Here is a 26,847-nt window from a genome sequence, read left to right as displayed (position 1 = left end):
GTCCTGGGTGACTAAATGCCAATTTTGCTTGAAAAGAGCCAACTTTCCTCCCAAAGGAGCTGCCAGGCAAGAAGAATCTGGCAGCTGAAAATGCAGGTCATTGGGCCTGTTTACGAAAGGACTGGCCCCTGCCCTCACCAGCAGATTGAGCAGGCAAACTCCATTGTCTCGGCCTGAAGGTACTCTGAGCTCTGCCCCTACCACGCCTAGATCTACCCCTAGACTGAGAATCAGAAGGGTACGTCCACCCCTTAGTAGGCCAATTTCTACTAAACTTTGGAGGTTGTACCTGCAAAAAATCTTCAACAGTCTGCATAGACTTAGCCTTGTCTTCCATTTTCTTTAAGACTGACTCCACAGGAGGACCAAACAAAACTTCAGACTGTAAAGGGCATCCAGAATTCTAGACTTAACATGCTCAGACAAATTCTGATCCTTAAGCCAGGCGTGCCTAATAACTGAACCAGTGGCAGCCACCCTAGAAGAAGCCTGTAAAGCATCAAAACCACATTGCAAAGAGTGCTTACCCACCTGTTCAGAAACATGCACTAAATCCTGCAATTCTTTACACTCTATGCCCTCTGCCAAAGCATCCACTTTAGATCTTAGCTGAGAAAGGAGGAAATTCTGATACTTCAACATATGAAACTGGCAGTTCAAAGCTCTCATTGCTAAAGTAGAAGAGGTATACACCTTCTTACCCCATCTATCCAAAGCTCTAGCTTCCTTATCCAGAGGAACCGGATTCTTAACAACAGAGGCTCTAACACCCTTAGGCCCCTGACTAATAGTTTCTGGGTCCGCCCTAGGACTCTTATACAGATATTTATGAGCCTCAGGCACCCTGTAATACCTGTCCGGTTTAACTGGGGCAGGAGGCACAGAATCTGGATTAAGGGAGGCTTCCGAGAAAACATTTGAAACAACATCCAAAACCGGAGGTATAGCTAAGGGTCTATGCTGTGGTAAAAACAAGAACTCCCTAAGTCTCTTCCGTGAATCAGAGTAATCCTGTCCTTCCCACTTAAAATGCTCCCTCACGGAATGCAGAGTTTCTGAAAATGAAAAATCCTCTGGAGGAGAAGCAGAAGGAGTGGAATCCTCTGCATCAGAATCAGAATAAGGAGGGAAATCTTGAATGTCTTCAGCAGAAGACTCTGAATCATCTAAGGCCTGCTCCAAACTTTCCAACTCTGGCTCCATCCTGGGCCTCTTATCAGGAGGGGGCATAGAACCTCTAATTAAAGTAATCAAATCCTCAGCCATTTTAAGCATGTGCTTTTTAGGCACAGACCCTGAAGAACCAGAACTGACACCAGAGGAAGGCAAAACAGACCTGCCCTTAGAAGAAGCCTTAGAAACAGTAGCAGAAGACCTGACTACCTTAGGCATAGAAGGGAGAATAGTAACCTGAGAGGCCCCTTCAGCCTGACCTGCCTCCTGAGAGGCCACATCTTGTAAAATCAAAGTTTCCCCCTGGGACTCAACAGAAACTTCAGCCGGATCCACCTGTTCAGGTGTAGCTTCTAAAGGTCCGGCGTCCGAAACGGACGAATCATCCTGCCTAGGCTTTAAAGATTTGTCTTTGCGCTTCTTAGTAGAAGCGGGCGCGGGAACATCCGACGGCATATTATAATTACACCTCTTGCCAAAGACTAACCTAGCGCAATCTAACCTCCGTTTTATAGTGCGCTTATTAAACCTAGCACAAAACAGACACCCGACTACGTCGTGCTCGGTCCCAAACAAGGAATACAAAGCGAGTGGTAATCCCTATGCGGTATCTGTTTCCCACAAGAAATACAATTATTCACTTTTTCTGACATCCGGTAAGTAACTGAGACAAGAAAAAACAAAAATATTCCCCAACGGGGTACTTAGCCCAACTTGGTATCGGTCTGAAACTCCGAAAACGAAAAATTTCAGAACGCCGAACGGCACTTGCAACGCTGCTTCTGCATCGGACCATGCGGCAAAAAAGACTGAGGATATGACGTCGGTCATGCGCCTTTATACCCTGACGCTCTGATGTCAGATCTAGGCGCCCATGACCGACGTCAGCCTAATACTTTGGTATTCGGGCCGACCGAGGACAGCGGACTACCCATAAGTAAGGACTGCAGCAATGTGAGATGAAGAACATCTGTGGGGAGTCAGGTTGGATCCAAGAATGTGCAGGTCACCCCCTCTCAAGTGAGAGGGTATCTTAAATGCCTCAAATGCAGAAGCAGGTCAAGAAAAACTCAATTGGATATGGGCCTTCAATAAAGGTAAAGGTAGTCTCTTTGCACTCCTCTGACCTCATCCTACAAGCCCAGCCCCTGGTGCCCCATGTCCACACTGGGTCTACAAACCATCCTCAACCCCTCGGCTTAAGGATGTAACGGGGGCTTGGGCAACTGTGCTTCCATCTGGGAGGGTTTCTATTTTATGAGACTTACTCACCTTCCCCCTTGGGCTACATCTCCTCTTAGGGAGTGTCAGAAAAACACCCTCCTACCCCAGGATGATTACGTCCATGACTGCCTGTCACTCAGTCAACTGCTCCAGCAGCTAATCGAACCACAGTCACCTGGGCTGTAGTAGGTGCTTTATCCCTCTATGACACTGGAGCAACAGAGGTCCTCATAATCTTGTCCAGGTCTGCCACAAACTCCTAGAAAACTGCACTGACTAAGGCTGCCAAAGGCAGTCTGGAGGATCTGACAAAAAAGCTGCTTGACCTCATCCACTACATTCCTACTCTATATCACCCTGCTTCATCATAACTCTCATGTCCGCTATATATTTCACTTCTTCCTCTGTTGCCTCTTACTCATCCCAAATAACATGGAATTGTAAAGGTCCTTTCCTCCTCAACACCTGTTCTTAATTCTTTCATAATTATGCTCCATTAATGCACACTCCTATATACTTTTACTATTTCATGTCTTGTCATTTTTATATCCTCAGTATACTATATACTTGTTGCTTTCACACTTTAAACTATGTATAATTAAACTGCTTTGATTTACATTGTTAAATATGTACATAACTCATTTTTATATTCTCAGTATACTATGTCCTTGTTCCTTTCACACTTTAAACTAGGTATAAATGACAAACTGCTTTAATTTCCACTGTTAAATATGTATATAAGTTACAAACTGTTTTTGATTTTTATTAATGAACTATGCATAAAGTATTAACTGACTACTGTAAAACTGTAATTTGTATTGTAACACTGGATTAGGAGCTTTTCTCCCGGGGCCGCCATTGAAAATGGGCTCATTTTTGGCCCAATGGACTTTCCCGGTAAACAAATGGCAAATAAAATAAAAATCTGTCCCTCTCTCTAGGCTTGTACTTTATCTGAAGCCTTCCTTGAATAGAACCAATTTGGAGCAACAATCTGACAAAGCCTTAAGTCCAAATGAACAGTGAATCTTGCAAACCCCAAGGTAGGCAGAGCCCAGAGTGGACACTTGTGTGAATCTTGCAACAGAATCTTATGTTTGCAGGCAACACACTTTTAAACCCTGAAGCCTCACCAGTCATGGCACACCCACCCACCAACATTTCACAAAGACCTCACAGGTTCAACACGATTCAGGGACTGGAAAGTCTCAGAATACAGCAGCTACAAAACATGAGTTACTATTCCTGCAACGAATAACTAACTTAACATTAGCTACTAGCTTTTTGCCTAACTAGATTTAAAATACCCAAAAAGATGAGAGGAGCTAAAAACTGAGCACTCAAAAAAATTCCCCAAAAAGTTTAGTAACTTCTCTGTAAAACCTGAGCCTTTGACGAAGTATTTTGCATAGCAAAGGAGATCTGAAGGCAGTAGGGTTGGTGATGCATTATAGGAGGGGTGAAACTTGATCCTTAAAGCTGAAGTTTAAATTGCTGGCCTCTGACTTCATATTACCCATTTGTTGAGAAGTATGGAAAAAATACTACATATATGATGCAAGCTGTACTATTCTTGCACATGTATACTAGGAGGCAATTTAGTTTACCTGTTCATGCTAGTTTCGTAATGCAAATCTTATTGCTATTGTACCACAAAAAAACTACTCCGTTTACCTTTGATACCAAGTACATATACACACTACATTTTAATAAATATTTGTGAGTATATTGCACTTCTGAAGTATTTCTCCTCAGGCCTCCGCTGAAGAGGCTTTGCTCAGTTGGACTTTCCCAGCAAACCAATAAATGTGACTCTGCAGGGTTGCAACATCAGGTATACATAAAACATGTTTTGCAATAAAACCAATGGGATATAGGAAAAAGCTCAAGAGTCAGTATAGCAATTACCAGTGCAAGTCTTGGCTGTCAATATGATCAAATGAATATACAGCAAGACATTTAAGTATGTAGAGGTTATTAATGTCATTAACATAAAAATCTAAATTGCACAAACTGGGGAAAAATTATGGTTTCTGGGACACAGACTTTGGTAGCTGGCACTTTACCTCAAAACATGAAACGGAAGGAGTGCAGATATCACCTGACAAAAATATGCAACAAGCAGTGTTTCTCAAATAGCCAAGAAGCAAACATTCAAGGAGGGGACAGAATGCTAGTTAAACCCCCTTATTATCCATACAAGGATGCCCCAAGCAAAAACAAGGCATCTTCACCCCCGCAGAGACTGGGGGATATGAAAACAACCTCTATTTCAGATGAAACCTGAAAGAGTTCAATGGTCTCCCCCACTGCACAGGTTACCTCAAGGAACATGACAAACACACATGAAACTGGCAAATGGTGCAACACAGCATGTTAAATAGTAACAACCTGCAACTACTGAAGCAGACTGATCTGTACACATCACCTCGAGAGGCTGCTTTTCAAAACAGAACAATGAACACAAAAAACACAGATACTAATTGCATTGACACTATCTCAGTGTACTTTATTCTCCTGCTGTCTACAGCTTAAAGCCCACACAGGACAGAAACAGGTAGCACTGAGGAATGATCAGGTTTCCGAATTTTTAGAACATCTGTTCAGTCTACCCTCCCCCAAGGACTTGTATAAAAAAAGGGAACAAAACTGAATCAGAGTCTCTTCAAAGTGAACAGTTCAAGTAATAAGCCCCATTACATAAGCCAGTGCAAACAATTTCACTTCCAAATTCTATTATAAACAGAAGTAGTATTTGGGGGGGGGGGGGTCACAGGATGCTGTGTTCCCAGTCTATAGCATGAAAGGCACATAATACCAATACCCTGTACAACTACAGCATGGAGAGGGCAGTGAGGATAGGCAAAAGCAGAAAGGGTACCTTCAAGCATTCCCACTTAAAATGACTGCCATGTGTACCAGTCATTCATTCTCTCAAGCTAAGTCTCTCATTTTACCCCATAAACTACAGGGCGTTTGCTGGTGCTACTTGGTTTACTCTTCAGAATTAAAACTGGCTTTATGTTAAAGCAATAAATGGGGCAAGAAAAAACGACTTATTTTACTGCTTAAAGTGTTATTGGAAGTTTGGGAGAGGATCAGCCATTCTGCTTACCACTGAAAACTTACTCCCTCATTTTTGACTATCCATTGCAAACAATTTCACCATGCAAAAGGCTCCACTGTCCATAAATACAATGCATCTGAAGTTATGCCTAAAAGAAAGGCGATGACATTTTTTCCCCTCCCTGATCAGAAACACCAACAGTTTACAGTAAAGTACTTTAGGGAATGCTGGACACCATTTTATTACTCAAGTGCAGTGGAAAAATATAACCTTTTACATGTGCCTTTTCCATTTATTTTCAGTCAGTATACAGATTTTTTTTTTAACAGCAGCAAGAGACCAATGTCGTACTTTTTTCAAAAGCACAAAAAGGCCAAGCAGTTCCCAAATAGCAGATGATGGAAATTGTATGTTGTTCCTGAATACAACCTGATTTTTTTTCTTTGGCACAGTATTCCATACTTGCGTACTCAGGCTGCTCAGTACAAACTGGGGTACCAATCCAAAGTGCTAGCTGCCAATTGCTGGGCACAGGACTAATTCAAATATTTTCTTCCACAGCCTAATCCAAGTCTGCATACAACCTTAAGAGCATACATTCTCCTCACGGGAGGAAACTATTGCCAATGCTTCCTTATTTATCAGGGCAAGAGAATGGGTTTGAAAGATATGCACCCACAGGAAGCTCTGAGCATTCGTCAGTGTCCCCCTCCTCCAAGAGTGAGACAGTCTTGTGTGGCGGTATATCTGGCTGTGATTATGCAATGCAACTTTTCTTGTAAATTGTCATGAATTGAGAAAGAACCCTTCTCACTTCACCATACACACTTTTGACCAACAACCCTTCTTGCTGTCTTCATACAACCCGCCTTTTGTCCTATGCATGTACAGCAAAGTGAAGACTACAGGAGGCGGACCAGAAAACTCAAGTTTCATTCCTCTTCAGCAGCACGGCAAAGGAAAGTTTCCATATCAGGAGGATAATTCCCAAATGTTTCTAGAGTGCTCGACCTCTCAGACAATGAAGGTCCTTTTTCCTGTTCCTCCTGAAGGATGGAGCCCGTTCTGTATCTGTTTTCTATCATCCAGAAAGTCAATTTAATAAATGTTCATCTTCCTCTAGTTCGGCATTCGGTTCAGAAACAGAGCTGCTGCTGGGTTTCAGTGTGGTGTGTTTCAAGCCTCACTCACGCATCCTCACATTCCCAAACATTCAGCATCCGTGCACACTCCTCACTTCTGCTTATTTTTCAAAAGATTGGAGAATTCCAGTGGTGTCGCTGGTTATCTTTCTTTATAGCCAATCTAAAAAGAAACAGAAAAGATGGTCTTTATTCCATACCTTTGCTAGTGCTCAAAAAACTGAAACAGGCTTATACATACTTACAAAATGTGTAAAATTATTTTCCCTTCCTCACCTTCTTTCTGCCACAGTTCAACTGCCTTACTGGTTACCTAACCACACTACCTTTAGGAAATGCTAAATTACACAGGGCATTGCATAAGTAATGGATGCATATAACAGCCCTCTCAAATATGGATAAATAAGCCAGGATTTGGCATGTTCTCTCTAACACAAAGTGAAAGAAGAAAATTTAGTATGTTGCACCTACAGTACAGTTGTGTACACTTACCATAAATGTAGATATTGGGTGTATTCAATGTTACAGTCATCACATTTGGGTTATCTGCTTGCAGTAGCCCTCAGTCAGCCTTATTATCAAAGTCTTGGGTCCTGTGTCGGTTGACGTCATCTTCCATGACGTCAGGTAGTCAGGAATATAAAGCATGCAGCACACGCCATTACATCAGTTTTTCTTGCTCCAGATGTCAGGTGCCCCCATAATGGGAAGCAATTATATACAAGGTTACACCTCCAACAAAAAAGCAAACACACCAAAAAACTTTAAGCATAGTAAACAAGAATAGAGGTATAGTCAATAGAAGAATACACTCCAATATCTACATTTATGCTAAGTGTACACAACTGTACTATGTTCTTCGTGTTTCACTGTTGCAGTCATCACATTTGGGTATATTCCCAAAGAGAAGGATGGATGGATAACATTAGGACCAGCTATAAGGCCCTGCAAGACTCCAGTGGCAAAGCCAGCTCTGGATTTAGAGAAAATAGGCAAATGGTAATGTTTGGTGAAGGTATGTACAGAACTCCAGGTAGCAGCTTCTAGGATGTCCCTGGCAGGGACACCTCTGAGAAAGGCTGTAGAGGTAGATGCAGCCCTGGTTGAATGTGGTCTTATCCCCTTGCGGGGTAGGTTTTCCATGGTGCTTATAGCAGAAATGAATGCAATGGCTTATCCATTTAGAAATGGCTTGCTTTGGAATGGCCTTCCCCTCTGCCCCTGCAAGCCTTAGTTTGAGAGACAGCCTTACAGAACTATCTTCAAGTTATAGAGCTGAGTATATTTTCTGTTATTCTGTATTATAGAGCTAAATTGTCTGCTTGATATCTGTGTCTTACTGCTCTGCAAATCTATAGAAAACAGTATATAGATTTTTTATAATTTGCACATTCCTTACATCTGTGTTGAAACTGCTCCCCCACCCCCCTCATTTCCTGCCTTGTCTTTCAGCTGATATAATTTAGCTAGTGCTGTGTCTCCTTTTAATTAACCTGTATTCAAACTGGAACCCTAGTTTGAGAGACAGCCTTACAGAACTATCTTCAAGTTATAGAGCTGAGTATATTTTCTGTGTTATTCTGTATTATAGAGCTAAATTGTCTGCTTGTTATCTGTGTCTTACTGCTCTGCAAATCTATAGAAAACAGTATATATATTTTTTTATAATTTGCACATTCTTTACATCTGTGTTGAAACTGCTCCCCCACCCCCCTCCCTATTCTTGGATGTAGTTTAAATTTGGTGGCTTTTGCAGTGCCCGCCCCACTGTAGATTTGATCTAAGACACTCCCCCAGGACATCTCTTTATTCTACCTAATAAACCCTTTCTGCACTTGCTTTTAGTCCTTTTTAATTTAATTACATTTTTTCAAACTGTGTGTGGACTAATATTGCTACATATTCAAGTGTGCCAGCTTGCACTGCATGAGAATTGTATTTACTACTGCTTTTGCTACTTTTCTAAAAAAAAAAAAAAAAAAAAAAATCTTCTGTTTTTACTGTACTTGTGTTTCTTCCTACTTTATTTTGCTTTTGCGTCATCTTAAACGTTCTCAATTGTATTTATTACTGCTTGGTGTAACTCATTCTAAGCCTTTTAGTTTAAACACTTGGGCTTCAGACCAGTTTTACATTGAGAGGGTTTGTGTCTGCACTGTAGTGGCAGAACAGGTAGCTTACATCCCTCTAAGTTGGGAACTGCTGATTGAGGGCTCAGTGTCTGTTATTCTAAAAGTATATTAATTCTGGTTTAAGCACTTGGGCTTTCAGGCCAGTTATTTTACATTAAGAGGGTTTCGTGGTCTGCACTCTTGTGGGAGGAGAGGCTGGACTCTGCCCTTCTGAGCTGGGAATTTCTGGTTGAAGGCTTATAGTGCATGCATATCTGAATTTCTTCTTACTGAAATTGGTACACCTTGTTTGCTGTAGCATAGACTAGATCCAGGCCTGCTGAATCTAGCTTTGTTTGTATAACTTGAGCACTAATCCAGGCATTATTTAAAGTATTCAGTTGTATTTATTACTGCTTGGTAGTAACTCGGTTAAAGTGTAGCTATCATTCTAAGTCTTTTGGATTAAGCACTTGGGCTTCAGACCAGTTGTTCTACATTAGGAAGGTTTGTGGCATGCACTGTGGTGGCAGGACAGGTAGCTTTCATCCTTCTAAATTAGGAACTGCTGATTGAGAGCTCAGTGCCTGTTATTCTTAAAGTGTATTAGCTCTGGTTTAAGCACTTGGGCTTCAGGCCAGTTATTTTACATTAAGGTTCGTGGTCTGCACTCTTGTGGGAGGAGAGGCTGGACTCTGCCCTTCTGAGCTGGGAATTTCTGGTTAGAGGTTTATAGCGCCTGAATATTTGAACTGCATCTTACTGAAATTGGTACACCTTGTTTGCTGTAGCATAGACTAGATCCAGGCCTGCTGAATCTAGCTTTGTTTGTATGCTTGTTATTTCCCTGGAATGCTAATTCCACCTAAAACCCGGCTTCACAGCGCTTCTGTGGATCCCTAGTGATATCTGCATTGCTTACTGTACTTATTTCCTTGCTTCGCTTGAAAGAAAGTTACTGTTTGTCGTTTTTGCATTTAAGTTACCTGTAACACATTGCACTTGTTACCTGGCACTTGCTCACTAAAGCAATTATAAGTCGGCACTAAAAATTAAAAGCACTACACCCTCGGTCCCCATTGGCCCTTGTTTTCAATTATAAAGGAATTCCCAATATTACTCTAGCATGTCCAAAGGTCAGTTGTCAATCTCCTCTCCGGTCCAGCTGGTGAATATGGGAATCTTGAGGCAATGTTACAACTGCCTCATGTACACAGACAACCCTCTCCTCCTCCCAACAAATTCCAACACATGTGAGAGATGCAACCATATAGCCAAACTGGAGGCTAAGCTCTCTCAACTCAGTACTGGCATAACCAGTCAGGAGGAGAAGGAAACCACACTCACTACAATTCCAGTCTCACATAGACCTACCACGACAGCAAACCAAACACATAATCACACAAAAACATACTCAGAGGCTCTAAATAAAGATCTGCATAAGCAGCAGAGACCTCCAAAGCAGACACCAAAGCAACCGCTACCCCAAAACAAAACACGTGCAACACATATCTCACAAAGCCAGTGTGCCGAACAGTCACAGCCCTTAAGGCTAAACAACACACCTGATACACTTGTAATAGGTGACTATCGTCAGGCACACTGATGTTCCGCTCACCAGGCTGAACAAGGAGAAGGTCACGGTGAGCAGCCTGTCTGGCGCTAGGATCCGCCACATAACACAAACACTCAGGTCATTCCAAGGCAAGTACAAATATGACTCAGTCATTGTCCATGCTGGTGTGAATGACCTGAGACGTACCTCCCTGGACTACATGAAAAGAGACATAGAGGAGCTCTCTGAGCAAGTAGCCCAGGCTGGTATGACCCTGACCTTGAGTAGCATCTTACCCTCACCAAGAATGATGCCACAATATGAAGACAAGATGATCAATTTCAACAATTGGCTTAAGTATTGGTGTCATTCAAAGGGGATCCAATGCCTGTCAGCTTGGGATGATAGGCACGACAAGCCACGATGCTTTGCTAGGGACGGCTTGCACCTGTCACCCCTGGGCTTTCGGATATTGGCAAAGGCACTTGCTACCCCCATAGTGCCTTTTTTAGGCAAGGCTCAAAAGACAAACCCACCTCCATAGGTATCACAAGGGATAAAAAACTAAGAGTAATGCTACTCAACGCTAGAAGTCTAAACCTCAAGATGCACGCACTCGAAACTCTCCTTAGCATGGAGAACATCGACATCTGTGCAGTAACAGAAACCTGGTTCAGGACTCCCGAGAGCACCCCAGCACTACCAGGTTATACCTCATACCATGCTTTTCGGCCCCAAAACTTGGACCGAACCACAAAAGGAGGGGGAGTATCGATATTCATCAAAGATACCCACACCTCTAGGTTGGTGGCAAAGCACGAAGCATCAGAGACTATCCATGTGCAACAGTGGGTAAAACTGCCTTCCAGTTTATAGCCTGCTACAGACCACCCTCCCAAACCCAGGAACCCCACTCGGCCTTCCTGAGAACACCGGAAAATATGAAGGTCTCTCCTAACACCATAATATTGGGCGACTTCAACTACCCAACCATAGATTGGGAGCATTACTCTAGCTCCAACACCCTTGCCCAAAGGTTCCTAGAATTCATAAACTCAAATGCTATGGAACAACTTGTTACCACTCCCACAAGAGGGGAAAACACACTGGACCTGATCATCACCAACATGGGGACTCTATGCTCCAGACCAGAAGTGTATCCCTCACTGGTAAGATCAGACCATAAACTGATCTCACTGGATATTCACATCCCGACCCCACCCCCTGCCCAGAAAACCACAGTAAAAAACTCCTCTAAAGCAAATTTCACACTCCTCAAAACAGAGGTGGAATCCTTCAAAGCCCCCGGGCCTGTGGAAAATACGGCCCAGACCGCAGAATCCTTTATAAATGCATTCTATGAACACCTTCAGGAATGCATGGATCATGCAATCCCAAATAAAACCAAGACCCAATCCTCCAAAGGCAGACAACCTGTCTGGTGGACCCCAGCCATAAACAAACTATACAATAGAAGGAGGAAGCTACTACATGAGATAGAGCAAAATCCCAAAAAGGGAAGGCATCTCTGATCAGTATTAGCAAAAAACTAAGAGCACTCATAAAATCGTCAAAGGCCAGCTTCGAGAGACAAATTGCACAGGACACTAAAGATAATCACAAGGCTTTCTTTAGTTATGTTAGGAACCTGGGTGGGAATTCCCAGATATGCTCAGAATTAGTCCAAAATGACAAAAAATACAGTGATCCCACAGACATTGCCAACATCCTAGCTGACAGGTTCAGTGCAAACTCCCCCCCCCCACCAAAAGGGCAAATATCTATCCCAGCAGAGTGCTGCCCCCCCGACATCTCAGATGCTCAGGTGGGTGCCGCCCTCTCCAAAGCAAAAAAAACAGCATCAATGGGACCAGACGGTGTCCCAGGCTGCGTCCTACATGAACTCCAAGAAGAGCTAAACCCAAACATAAAACTACTGTTCAATCTCAGCCTTACTGCAGGATATGTACCCAAAGAGTGGCGTACAGCAACAGTGGTCCCTCTCCACAAAGGTGGTACCTCAACGGACCCTGGAAACTATCGCCCCATAAGCCTGACTAGCTTGGTCTGCAAAGCTATGGAAAGGATCATCATGGACCTCATAAATAAAGATATTGGGGACCTACAGACACTGGATCCTACCCAGTTTGGCTTTGTTAAGGGCAGATCCTGCCTCTTAAACCTGGTTGACTTCTTTGAAACAGTCACCAAGGCCATTGACGAAGGGAAGGTGGTCCACGCTGCCTATCTGGACCTCGCAAAAGCCTTCGATACAATACCCCCACTCGGGCATTATAGATAAGCTCACCAGCTTAAATATAAAACCCTATGTCACTAGATGGGTTGCAAACTGGCTCAAGGACAGAACCCACATGGTTAGAATTGCTGGAGCCATGTCAGACTCCAAACCAGTTACAAGTGGCGTCCCACAAGGCTCAGTCCTGGGACCGCTCTTGTTTGGTATATATTTCTCGGAGGTACAGGCCAACACGGAAGGACTGTGGCTGACCAAGTTCGCAGATGACTGCAAACTGGGCGCCATAATCGACTCTCCAGCCGACACAAGCATCCTCCAAAAGGGCCTCATAGAAACAGACAACTGGTGCCAGAGCCATGGCCTCAAGCTAAACGCCAAAAAGTGTATAGTCATCCCCTTTGGCAAAAACAAAGTGCCCACAAATTACCACATAGGTGGTAATCCATTAAGTACAGAAGTCATTAGGGACCTGGTGACCCAAGTTGATAGCAATCTCTCATTTGACAACCACGTGGCCAAAGTGGTTAGAAAAACATTTTATATAGCCCACCTAATCATGAAGGGATTCACATCTAGATTAGGGGAGGACATCGTGCCTCTTGACTCATCCCTCATCAGGCCCATAATAGAGTACAATGCCCCTTTTGGGATGTACCTTACCAAACACCTGCAGCAACTGGAAAGACCCCAAAAGTACCTCACCAAGAGGATCAAAGAGCTCAAACAGATGCCATATGCTGCCCGGTTAAAGAAACCCCAGCTCTACTCAGTGGCATACCGCCTGCTCAGAGGTGACCTGTGCCTGACGTATAAGGCCATGTCCAACCCGGAATTAAGGGACATGCTGCACCTCAAAAAATCCAAATCCCATCGAGCTACACGCTTGAGACTTGAACCTCAGCACTGAAATAAATAGGACATGCTGGAGGGACAGATTCATAACCCAGAGGCTCCCTTCACTATGGAATAAAATCCCAGTCCAGGTTAGGCAGAGTCCCTCATTGACTCTCTTCAAGAGGAATCTTGATGAGTGGATGGGAGATCGTAGGTTTACCCCGGGTATCACTTCTGTGTCACTGTTAGACAGAGGCACAGTATACTAACCTCGAAAAAGGGCATAGCAAAATTAATTTAAAATGGGTGGCGAAAGCCAAACATACTCTGGCTAGGCTTATAAATGCCCTAGGGTAGATAGCCTAGTATGAACCTATGAACCTAAATGTAACCAGCAGCTGTTCAGATTTCCTGAGAGGTTTAGTCCTGTCCAAGTAAAATCAAAGCAGTCTGTGCACATCTGAGTGCAGTATCCATTCCCCTTTGTTCTGTGGATTAGGAAAGAAGGCTGGCAAATGAATGGACTGATTAAGGGCCACAATGGAGACCACCTTCGGTCCCGAGGGACACCCTGTCTGCATGAAAGGCTCCACTGCCATGAGGGCTTGTAATTCAGATATCCTTCTTGCTGAAGTGATGGCCAAAAGGAAGGCTGTTTTCCAAGAAAGAAATTTCAACTCAGCATTTGCAGCTGGTTCAAAAGGAGGTAGAGTGAGTTATTTCAATACAAAGTTAAGGTCCCAGGCTGGTGTAGGGGATCTCCTCGGTAGTCTTAGGTTTTTGGCCCCTCTGAGGAACTGCTTCAGCAGTGGATGAGAGAAGAGCGGTGGGTTCTGTGTTGTAATGAGCTGAAATGGCTGAGGCATGAATTTTGATGGAAGAAAAGGAAAGGCCCTTGTGAAGCATCTCAGTTAAGTATTGGAGAATCTAAGGTAAATTGGGTGCTGTGTCCATGCCCAGAGTTTGGTTCCAGGAACAGAATCTTTTCCATTTTTCAGCACAATATTTTCTAGTACTAGGCTTCCTTGCCTCCAGAATGCCATCCAACACTTGCTTACTGAGGGATGGTAAAGGAGAGATCAGGTAATTAGCCAGGCTGCCAGCTTCAGGGTTTCAAGCTGTGGGTGCAGAATCTGACACTCCTGCTGGGACAGCAGGGCAGGTGTCTGAGGCAGGTGCCATGGTGCCAGCAGTGACACCACGCAAAAGGCCGTACACCAGTGCTGGCATGGCCAGTCTGGTGCAATCAGTATTGTCCTTGGTTTGTCCTGTTTGATCTTTAGTAGTAACCTTGAGAGGAGAGGCAGAGGGGGAAAGGCATAAACTGACAGTTTTTCCCAGCTGAAGGACAGGGTATCCACTTTCCAAGCTTGTTTGTGGGGAGTCCTTGTGCAGAATTGTCCAATTGGTAGTTCTGGGGGGAGGCAAACGAGGTCTATCCCTGGGCTCCCCCATTTGTTTCTCAACATCTTTAATATCTTTGGCTCCAGTTTCCACTTGTGTGGGTCCATGAGATTTCTGCTTAGGTTGTCTGCCAGTATGTTTAGCTTTCCTGGCAGGAAGTGAGCCTGTAGGTGCACTTAGCTCAAGGCTGTGTTCCACAGAGCCATAGCTAGTCTGCAGAAAAGGTACGAGTGGGTCCCCCCCTGCTTAACAGTGGTGTTGTCAGTCTTTACCAATAATTGTCCTGGAAGAATGTGGTCCTGGAAGGCTGTCAGAGCATACTGTACAACTAACATTTCTTTTTGATTGATATGCAGGTGCATTTGACTTGGGTTCCATTTGCCCTGAATGCAATGTCCTGCCAAATGAGCCCCCAATGCATAGTATGATGCATCTGTTAGGGTATGGGCGGCAGGGGATAGAGTGAATGGCAGTCCCTTGTTTTGGTGGCAGGCCTCTGCCCACCAAAGGAACTATCTGTAGACAAGGTACGACAGGAATCATTTATTCTAGATCCGGAGAATATCGACACCATAAGCTTTTTAGATACCATTTTAGTTTCCTCTTATGCACTCTTGCATATGGAATTAGTAGAATGCAGGAGGCCATGAACCCCAGGGCTTGCAGAATTTTCCTTGCAGATAGCGGAGTCTTTGTGGCCAGTAGTTTGAAGTAGGCTGTCAAATGAACTTTTTTCTCTGGCATGAGGTAGGCCATTGGGGAAGTTGTATTCAAGCTTGCTCCCAGGAATTCAATTTGTTGGCAGGGTACAAGCTGTGATTTCTTTTCATTTATGGTGTACCCCACAGTGTGGCCCTTAATGCCACAGAAGTTATGCCAGATGATTTAATAGTATGTCCTGGCTTTCTGCCTGAATTAGACAATCGTCCAGGTATGGGTATATTTGAATATTTCTTTGCCTGCAAAATGCAATGACTGGAGCGAGGCACTTTGTGAATACCCTGGGTGCAGTAGATAAGCCACAGAGCAGTGCAGAGAATGGATAGTGCATGTAGCTTGCTCTGAAGCATAGGTATCTTCTGCAAGATTCCCTTATTGGGATGTGCAGATAGGCTTCCTTTAAATCTAGTGTTGCCAACCAGGCATCTTTGCCTAGCATGGGAAGCAGCTGATGAAGAGTTAGCATCTTGAATTTTGATATTACCAAAAAAGCATTTAGGATAGACATACAGGATAGGACCCCAGGGATTGTCTTTTCTGGGTACTGGGAAAAGTCTCGAGTAGAAACCTTGCCCCCATTCTTCTTCTGGAACAGGTTGAAGAGCTCTGATGCTTAAAAGAAAGAGAACTTGCTTTTGAGCCTCTGCCCACTGATTTGGGGGTAGGTTTGGCAAGCTGTTTGGAGTTGGTAAGGAGTGGAATCTGTATTCTTGGGAAACTATATTTAAAACCCATTTGTCCTGGGTAACGAGTTCCCAGTTTTTTTGCATGCACAGCAATCTTCCCCCTAAAGGAACAGTCAGTTGAGCAGGGCTTGAAAAGTTTAAAGTTGAGTCACTGAGACAGTTTACCATAGGGGAGAGTCTTACTACTCCCTGCTTTGGAAGGGAGAGCCCCCCACTGTTTAGGCCTGTGAGTACCTTGGGACTGAAGCCTGGGTGTTCTGCTGGTTCTGGGCTTGGACTGAAGGCCTGGAAGAGGTAGGAAAGGTCCAATTCTTAGAGGGCCAATGCCTACTAAATCTGGGAGGTTGTACTTGCAGGAAATCTTTAACAGTTTGCATAGATTTAGCTTTTTCCTCAATCTTTTTAAGTACTTCTGCTTTGTTGCCAAACAGACTGTCTTGTCTTGGTTTAAGGGAGCATCCAGCAATTTAGCTAACATGAGCTGGCAAATATTGCTCCTTCAGCCAAGCATGCCTTCGAAGCACAGACCCAGTGACAGCAGCCCTGCAAGATGCCTCTAATGAATCAAAAATCACACTGCAAAGTATGTTTTCCAACATGTTCAGCAGAATGCATTAAATCCTGTTAATTCTTTATTTTCAGCAGAGTCAGGAATCGACATTTTCTGTTTAAGCAATTCAATAATATGCTGCTGATACTTTAACATATAAAACTGGCAGTTTAAAGCCCTAATGGCTAAAGTAGCAGATGTGTATACCGTCTTTCCCCATCTATCCAATGCCCTGGAATCTCTATCAGAGGGGGTAGGATTTTTGGCAGTAGTAGCCTTAATGCCCTTGGGTCCCTGTGAAATGGTCTCAGGATCAGCAGTGGGATTTTTAAAGAGGAACTTGTGAGAGTCAGGTACCCTGTAATACCCATCAAGTTTTCTGGGAGCAGGAGGTAGAGAGTCAGGGGCCAGGCTAGATTCCGAGAAGGCATCATCTACAACATCCAGTGCAGAAGGTATAGCTAAAGTCATGTGTTGAAACAGGAGTAAGAATTCCCTAAGTCTCTTTTTGGAGTCCGAGTAATCCTGGCTTTCCCAGCGTAAATGCTCCTGAAGAGTATGCAAGGTTTCACCAAAAGAGAAATCCTCTGGAAAGGAAGCACAGGGAACGGAGTCCTCTGCATCAGAATCCTCATAGGTAGATAAGGGCAAATCCTAGTCATCAGAGAAAACAGAAATTTCAGAATCCTAATCCGAAGAATCAGAAGGAAAATCGGTCCTAGGTCTCAGAGATGGAAGGGTGGCTTCCCCCGATTAGAGTAATAAGGTCCTCAGCCATTCTTATTTGCTTTTTAAGCATAGGGGGCCTGGCCATGAGGTCTGGGCGTCGTTTTTTTAGGCATAGAGATTTAGGCCTTGAAAAAGATGGCGTCCATTTAATATGCAAGTCAGTAGGCCTGACTACACCCTCAGAAGCCGGTGTCTGCCCAGTGGCTCTGGACCCATCCAAGGTAGAGTCATCTGCAGGTTCCACAGCAGAAGCATCATCTCATGGCATACCGGACTTGGAATGGATCTCAGTAGAGGCCTGCGAATCTGAAGTAGCGGGTATCAGGAGCTGCAAAAGCACCTGAGTACCAGCGAACTGGCGACTAGCTTAGAAGCGTCGGCAGCTTTGGACCTAACCGTTCTGTCTTTATCTTTGCGGTTTTTCGGAATTTCAGTAGTCGGGTGGCTTACCGAAGCCATTTCTGGATAATTGAACAGAGTACTAAAATATTTAAAAGCGTAAATGAACAGACGAATAGTTCGTTGTTTAACTAGGGCACAAAACAGACAGTGGAGGTACGTCGTGGTCTGGGCCTAAGCAAGGAATACAGAATGAATGGAAAGCTTTGAGGTATTCGCTTTCCACAAGAAATACAATTAACTTTTACTGACATCGGTTTAGAGCAAGAAAAAGTTTCCCCAATGGGGTACTTAACTTAGTTGAAGACTTCGGGTCTGAAACTCAGACGAACATTTCAGGAGTCTGCAGACCGGCACTTGCGAACTGCTTCAGCCACCACACGGCAAGAAAGACTGACGTAATGGCGTCGGCCGCATGCTTTATACCCCTGACTACCTGACACCCTGGAAGATGAGACAACAACCGACGCAGGACCCAAGACTTTGATAATCAAGCTGACTGAGGGCTACTACATGCAGATATAACCCAAATGTGATGACTGCAACAGTGAAACACAATGAACATCCCAAGTTCTTTATAAAAAAAGGCTCACAGCTCATAAGGGTTATCACAGAATCTGCAGACCAAACTGACATTACAACTCTAACAATTATCTAATTTGATTTAAAATTCTGTCCGACTGAACAACTGCATTAAGATTCTGTGAAGTCTGTGCTAGTCTAGATAACCCAGTGTTAGAAATGCCCTCAATCTTAAGGTACTTCTTTCACAGAGTACTATGATCATGAGTGTGGCATGCTAAACACAAGCTGACTGCAAAAGTTATTCCGTAAGCTTCTAAAAGCATTAGTAAGGCATCTCCTTAAAACAAGCTGAAAGTTCCAAATGAGCAGGTTTTCACCATTTTGGCTGCCTGCGAGAATGTCTAACTGGATGTTGCATATGTTCAAAGTTTACTGACATTTTGAGTATCTATAATGTTATGTACTCTATGGATACAAACCAAGGCTATGTACAATGGCACCCAAACCTCAGCTGTCCTAGATAAATGCTACAATTTCATGGCGCTGGACGATTTTATAGATCTGTACTACTCTGAAGAGAGGTCTGTGAGGATGTAAAATCCCAAATCCTTAACTCAATTGGCAGCAGAAATTGCCATATTACAGCCTTTACTGCCATGACTAAAATGGACCTCATCTCTACACTCAACAGTTTACGACAATACATCCAGCTCAACAGTGTTTTCACTGTGCAATTAAAGCTTGGTGATATCAAGGACGCTAACTTCAGTATATACAAATCTGCAACACTATATAGAACATATTGCTAAAGTGGTCATGAATAACAGTAAACAAGGCTGGGCACAAAACAGACCCTGAAGTTCATACCATTATAGTATTGGCGTTTACCATTTGCCATTGTTAAACGGAGCACATCAACAACAGATACAGACCTTTTTCAGACTCTGCTTTAAAGCACTGCCTGGCTTAGTGACTTACTCGGGCCATACAGCAGGCAAGTAGAGACTGAGGGGAAAAGCATGGAATACAGGCTTAAGTTCATGGGCAGCTAGACCACCTGCACTTAATCTACTCTGACAACTGATTAAGAAAATCGAGTCAATCTACAGACCTATGGGAAGATTAACACTTTTCAGTTTAACTGGACTCCGAAAACCTCCCTTGAATATTGAAAACCAGACACTCTGGACAGCTTAGGTACACAGCCAGACTGCAATAAATGCAAAAAGTCATGAGATTCTTCCTAAACCAGAAAGGAATTTGTGATTACTCATACTTTCAACCAAATTACATCTCAAACAGACTAAGTAGCCTCCTTTATGTGGAGTGGAAGACTTTCATAGAAGCATTGCTCCCAGTGATATGCATTTGGCCCTCCGGCATGTTAGTTTTGTGAGACTGAGGTCTTCAGAAAAGGGTCTGTTGACACCCTATATGCAAAGCAGATGTCACCAGTCAGCAACCTGCAGGATACTAAGGACAATATTGAGTCAGTTGGCATAGTTTTGATTACACCCCTTTTCAGGGGGAAAGCATTACTGTAATTCAAGTTGTGACAAATTAGGACAACCTAACAAGTGTAGAATACAATGAACAATTACAGCCCTACAGCTGGTCACCATGCCTTTAGATACAAACTGTGCGATGAAAAGACTTTTATAATAGTGGATAAAGGTGTTTAAAGGACAGATCATTGCCAGCATAGGCTCCTAGACCCCTTAAAACAAGTTATGTACATATCAACTTAGCACCTGTGTTATCCTATGTCACTTCGTCACTTCTGGGTCGTAGGATCAGACATCTGATCTGAGCTGGCAACTTTTCAGACAGATCCTAGGCTCGGGCTCCTCCCACTCCCATAATCCCTTGCTGCCTTCTAACCCCTGATTTTACCATAGAGCTATAAGACAGCCAGAGACAGATCCTAGGCTCGGGCTCCTCCCACTCCCATAATCCCTTGCTGCCTTCTAACCCCTGATTTTACCATAGAGCTATAAGACAGCCAGAGTAGACCTGAACCATCAGACAGGACATCTCCACTTCCTCTAGATCCACTAGGATGGGGGAAGACGGGAGGGATAGTGATGGAGGATAACACAGATGCTAAGTTACGGTACGTACATAACTATCTGATGTTATCCACATTACTAATCCTCACTTCTGGGTCAGAGTCCCGAGCTACCATACAATCCTTGGTGGCCTCATGGAAGGACATGCTGAAGAACTGTGTAGCCAAAGTAAGCCCTGTTCCTGGAAACTAGGTTGAGTTTGTAAGGAGTAATGAAGGTGTGAGGAGTAGACCAGGTGGTTGCATACAAATCTCATCTAAGGAATGTTGGGCTAAAAAGGCAGCTGATGTAGCCAGAGAACTAGTAAAATGAGCTCTGACAGGTCTTGGTAAAGGCAACCCCTTTGAAGTATAAAGTACAGAAATACATTGGGATATCCAATGAGATATTGTAATCTAGGACATCACCTGACCCAGTCTGTTATTAGAAGGCCACAAAAAGTTGATCAGATTTGCGAAAGCTTTGTCTTGTCTAAATAGAATCATAATTGCCTATGTACGTCAAGCGTGTGTAGCATATACTCTCTTTAAAGAAAACTGGCAACTGAATGGCTTGATTCAAATTTGCTTCAGTGGCTACCTTGGGCATGAAAGAGGGATTAGTCCCGAGAGCTGCGCTCTCTGAAAAATCATGTATGGAGGCTTGATGGAGACTGCCTGCAATTCAGAAACTTGTCTTGCTGATGTTATAGCCCCCAAAAGGCTGTTTTCCAAGATAAAAACTTAATGCTGCAAGTTGCAGCAGGCTTGAAAGGACTCTGTGTAGGAGACCACAGCACAAAGGAAAGGTCCCAAGAAGGAAAGGGATCTTTGATAGGAGGCCATAGCAGGAATACACCTTTCAAAAAGGCCTTACAAATGCAAGAAAAAGTAGGTTCCTAGCAAAACGTGAGAATTGGAGATGGCTGTTAGCTGCAGCTTAATGGTACAGAAACTGGCTCTATACTGAAAGAGAGAAAAGATGTCTGGAATAGGAGCCAAAAAGGGATCCAGATTCCACTGATAAGCCCAGACAGAAAATCTTTTCCATTTACTACCATAGACAATTCTGGTAGAAGCCTTCTGAGAGGCCAGAAAGATGCATCTGATGGGAGAGGCAAGCCTGGACTGGTTCAGAATTACAGAAAGTGGGCAAACCATGGAGTCAGACAAAGTCTGAAGGTTTGGGATCGGAAGATGAGAGGGGTGAGATCAGATCCAGAAGGTGATCCAGTACTCAAGGGGGTACTTCAGATGAGACCTGAAGAGGGAGAACCACATCTGCCGAGGCCAGAAGGGGACAATGAGGATCAAATCAGCCTTGAGGCGTTGAGCTTTCTAAGGCACTCTGGGAATAATAGGTAGAAAGGGGTAAGCATAAAGGAGACTCAAGAGGCCAAACATGAACCAGAGCATCTGTGGGGGAACTCCCCCAGCTGGGGGAGGGGGGGGGGTCAAGGCAAAGTACTTGCTGCATCTGTGATTGAGAGGGGAAGCAAACAGATCCTTCACTGGGGTCAACCGAGCTGCAAAGATCTCTCTCGCCACTGAGGGATTCTGGAACCACTCGTGAGGACTCGAGATAGCTTTGCTAAGCTTGTCTGCTAGCATGATGGCGTCCCTGGGAATATGCTTTGCAAGAAGAAAGCGCCCAGAGGGCATCTTCCATTCCCACACTCTCATGGCCTTGCAACTAAGCAGAAGACGTGTGCCCCCTTGTTTGATGTACCACACAACTGCCTTGCCTGTGTACTGCAAAGGTACCCAGAACACAGTCCTGAAAAGCTTGCAACGTAACTGCTCTCATCTCTAGTACATTTATGTGCAGTTTGGTCTCTGCAGGGGACCACAAACCTTGGACAGTCTTTCCCTGGCAATGCTCCCCCCACCCCAGCAGGGAGGTGTCTGTGGTCGCCATGGCACCAGGAAGAGGAGGGTCTGCCCATGAGATCGGAAGACTGAATCCACCAAAGATGATGACACCTGCACACTGGAGTGAGGTGGATGGAAGCTGTCATTGGATGAGACAGAGAAGACTATTGGACTGCTAGAGTCCACTGTAGAACCTTCACTGTAGCCCTGCCACGGACCCCGAGAATGAAGCAGGCCTGAGGAAGAGAGAGTATTAGGAGGCACTGAACTTGGGATCTGATTAGTTGTACACGCCTGGGAGGTAACACTGCAATCTCTGAGCTGCCGTCAAGCTGAATGCCAATAAAAAAAGAGAGTTATGTACGTCACCATAACGCTCAAAGTTGTTGCTCTTCATTTGTTTTCAACCTGTGGGTTACGGGATCTGGCACAGATCTGTCACATAGCCAGCATCTAATCTTGGCTCCAACCCCCCCCCCCCACCCATAAGGTCCCCATCTCTTTCCTCCCTTCAGATAGAGTTTGCAGTCTAACCTAACATCCACTCTAGCAACACCTTGGCCCATGCTAAATGTCTCCATAAGCAAGAAAGGGAGAGTAAGAGGCACCCTGGTGACCGCTTCCTCTACTCGCCAGACCACCTCACAGTATATGCAAGGCAGGAGGAAGGAGGGAGGGATGGGTGAAGACATATGAAGAGCAACAACTCAAATGCAACGTTACGGTGAGTACATAATTTCATCTGAAGTGGTCTTCTACCTGTGGATCAGAGTCCCCAGCTACTAAACACCTGGGAAGCCCTCATGGAAGGATATTCCGGAGTATGGCGGAGTCAAAGGATGCCCTGTTCCTGGACAGGATGCCCAACTTATAATGCGTGATGAAGGTATGTGATGAAGCCCAAGTAGCTGCAGAGCAGATGTCATCTAATGAAACTCTGGACCAAAAGACTACTGAAGTAGCCATAGAGCTAGTGGAATGTGCCTTCACTAGACCTGGCAGGGGTAAACCCCTAGCAGAATACACCAATGTAATACACTGGGAAATCCAACAGGCAATGGTGACCTTCAATACTGATTTCCCTAAAAAAGGGCTTAGAATAGGAAATGAAGAGTTGGTCAGACTTGCGCTAGGATTTAGTCCTGTGCAGATAGAAACTTAACTGTCTATACACATCCAACAAGTGGAATTTGTATTCTCCCCGATTTTGAAAATTCGGAAAAAAAGACCAGGAGATTAATCAGCTGATTAATATCGGACTCTGAAGATACCTTAGGAAGAAAGGATGGATTATTACGCAAGGATACCCTGTCCTTATGAAAATTCAAAGGGGCTTGACCGACAATGCTTGAAGCTTCAAAACCCTCCTGGCAGAAGTAATGGCAACCAAGAAGGCAGTCTTCCAGGACAAAAACTGCAGGTCCACCAAGGCTGCAGGCTCAAAGGGGAAGAAACTAGAGCTTGCAGAACTAACAAAATCCCACTGCAGCACTGGGTCCTTAACCAGGGGGCCGAAGAAGAAAGGTGGCTTTTAAGGTCTTGCAAGGCTTAGAAGATGCTAAGGAAGTCATGTTATCTACATGGAAGGCTGAAATCGCTGCTAGTTGGACCATGACCAAAAAACTGTCACCTTGCTGAAAAATCCCTGCCAAAAATTCTAAAACCTCAGAAACCAGGGCAGTGAAGGGATCCAGGGCACGCCGCAAAGTCCAGATTGAAAAACATCTCCATTTGCTGGAGTAAACCTTTCTGGTGGAGGACTTGTGAGCCGCCACCAGGATCCTTCTGACAGGTGAAGATAACCCAGGAGTCCTGTCTATCCTGGGAACTGGAGCAGCCAAGCAGTGAGATTCAGACTGCCCAGATCTGGATGGGGAATCCCTGAAGGATGAGAAATGAGATCCGGAACTGCATCCAACATCCATGGTGGAGCCACCAGATGAGACCACAGAGAGGAGAACCAGACTTGGCGAGGCCAGAATGGGGCAATGAGGATAACTAGGACCCCCAGCCTGCGAGCTTTCTAAGGAATTTTGGTATAAAGGGAAGAGGATAAGCATACAGAAGACTAGGGGGCCAAGCATGAATCAGTCTCTGGGGGCTCCCCCTAGTGAAGGGTCAGAGCAAAAAACTTGCATTTCGTGTTGGAAGGAGAGGCGAATTGAGTGCAGCAAAGCTGACACCACTTTAGAAAGATCTGTTTCGCTAATGAATGATTCAGAGACCACATAAGGCATCAGAATAGACCTGCTGAGCCTGTCTGCTAGAATGATGGACCTCCCCGGAATGTGCATTGCCACCAGAAAACTGCCGGTGGAGATCTCCCACACTCATGGCTTCGCGACATAGGGGATAAGACCTGGTTCCCCCCGCTTGTTTATCTACCAGGCCACAGACATTGTCCATCTGGACAGCAACTGTCGCAGAGGGAAGATTGGCATGGAGAGCTTGCAACACTAGAAGCACTGCTCTCATCTCCAGGAAGTTGATACGCAACCTGGTCTCATAGGGGGACCACGTGCCTTGGTCTGTCCTTCTAAAGCAGTGCCCCACCCTAGCAAGGAGGTGTCCATAGTCACTGTGGCAGAGGGGGAAGGTGGAAAAAAAGGGGGAGACCCCGGGCAAGGTCTGGAAAATTAACACACAGAAGAGTGCCCCAGCAGACTCGAAAGATTCAAATGGGATGAGAATGTGAGAGATCTAACACTGAACCGCGAGGGTTCACTGAAGAACCCGCATGTTAAAAACACGCCACGGGTAAAGATTGATCATGGCCACCACGGACCCCAACGCCCTTAATACCAATTCCGCTGTAGGTGACTGAGCTTGAAGAATGTTAAGGACATGCAGCTTCAGAGACTGTATTCTCTCAGAGGCAAGAAAGACTGGTTTGAATCACGTCTAATCGAGCCCCAATGAAATTACATCTAAACCGGTGCCACTGATGACTTACTGAGATTGATGGTAATGCCCAACCACTGGCTCAGAGAAAAAAAGGAATCCCCTCGCTTGATAGAGCTGATGCCTGGAAGGGGCAGAGAGGAGCCAATTGTCCAGGTAGGAAGACCTGTATGCCCTTGAGTCTCAGGTGAGCCGCTACCACTACCACCACTTTGGTGAACACACTTGGGGCTGTGATGAGACCAAAGGGGAGCACTCTGAACTGGTAATGACTGGCTACCAGCCAGAAGCGGAGAGAAATCGGATCACGCCTGTCCATTTTGATATGGTAGTACGCACCTTGAAGGTCGATAAGAGCACATCAAATTGCTCTCCTGCAGGAAGGGCAGGAAAGATTGAAGGGTGACCATCTGGAATTTTGTCTTAATGGGTCTTAAGTACTACGTAGTCTTTGGCACCAAAAAAAAAAACTGGAATAAATGCCTAATCCAGACTGGTCTGGGGGGAAAGATTGGATGACTCACTTTTCTAGCAGGTTTGCAATTTCCAGTGCTGCATCTTCCCTTTGCGTGGGTGGAATATCTGGGAGGTGGAAGCAACTTAAGAATTGAACAGCCTCTGGACATAATTTGCAACACCCAACAGTCTTCCGTGACAGACTCCCAGGCTGTTGGGTGTAGCGAGAGGTCACCCGACTGCCGCCACAGACAAGCAGCTAGAAAACCCTTCAGGATTGCTGCACAGGTTTCTCCGAGAAAGGTTCGAGACCCTTGATTTCTCAGACCCCCTCTGCCGCTTAGGGAAGCGTCTATCAAATCCTCCTCTGTCCCTAGGGGAAAGAGTCCTGAGTTTCCTGGGAATAGCTCAGAGTTTCCGGAACTACATCTTGGCCCCTTGTTGACTCCTAGAGGTGGTTTATTGAGGGGTCAAAAAGCAGATCTCAATGACAGTCCCCCCATCCTTCTCACTCTGAACTAAGGCGTCAAGTACAGACTTCCCAAAGAGGGTGGATCAGTTGTATGTGGCATTCATAAAAGATGCCTTGAAGGGTTCCGAAAACAGAGCTGGAGCCAGGCATGGGGCCCGATGGCAACACCAGTATTGGCATCTCTAGCAGCACCCTCGGTTGCATGGGAGAGGAGATTCACAGATGTGTTAACGATAGATTTCAGGACGGCCATTTGAGATGAGAACACTTTCTTGTCCTCCGCCGACATGGACTCAGGGGTAGACTCGGCGATGATCTTCACCAGGTCTTGCAGCAGGCCAATCATGTGTCCCAGATAATTCAGCGCATGCACAGAATACGTTGCTGAGACATGCATCCATTTCCCAAAACAGTCTATCGTTCTGGATTATCGGTCAGCAGAATGACTCTTATAGCTCTCCTGGGTGAGCTCCTGCTTAGCAACAGCTGCTGCCACCAAGGCATCAACTGGGGATCTTTTGGTCTAATAGGTCGCATCTGTAGGGGCACTCATTTTGTCAGAGTGTTTGGGAATGGGCTCCAGTGTCCAGTTCTTTCCAAATCCAAGATGTAATAAGATCTACCAATGGATATGCAGGAGACGACACTCAGTAAGTAGAGGGTCCTGCGCCAAATGCCTCCATGAACACAATCGCCCAGGTTAGGTTTTTGGCCAGACCACCC

General features: G+C 44.8%; 1 protein-coding gene across 1 annotated transcript in view; it reads right to left on the bottom strand.

Annotated features, from left to right (window-relative positions):
• Nucleotides 1-4,877: 4,877 nt before the first annotated feature.
• The window catches only part of KPNB1 (karyopherin subunit beta 1), a 2,271,876-nt gene continuing 2,249,906 nt past the window's right edge, over nucleotides 4,878-26,847 (bottom strand). Inside the window, exon 22 of the mRNA XM_044055271.1 lies at nucleotides 4,878-6,769. The gene's annotated coding sequence lies outside the window, so the exon portion shown is untranslated. The remainder of the gene's footprint in view (nucleotides 6,770-26,847) is intronic.

This window comes from Protopterus annectens, chromosome 13.part0 (assembly GCF_019279795.1).
Source record: "Protopterus annectens isolate FY-2018-M chromosome 13.part0, PAN1.0, whole genome shotgun sequence".
Lineage (NCBI taxonomy): Eukaryota > Metazoa > Chordata > Ceratodontiformes > Protopteridae > Protopterus > Protopterus annectens.
Note: the sequence above shows the minus strand (reverse complement) of the source record. Positions and strands in the feature narration are given on the sequence as shown.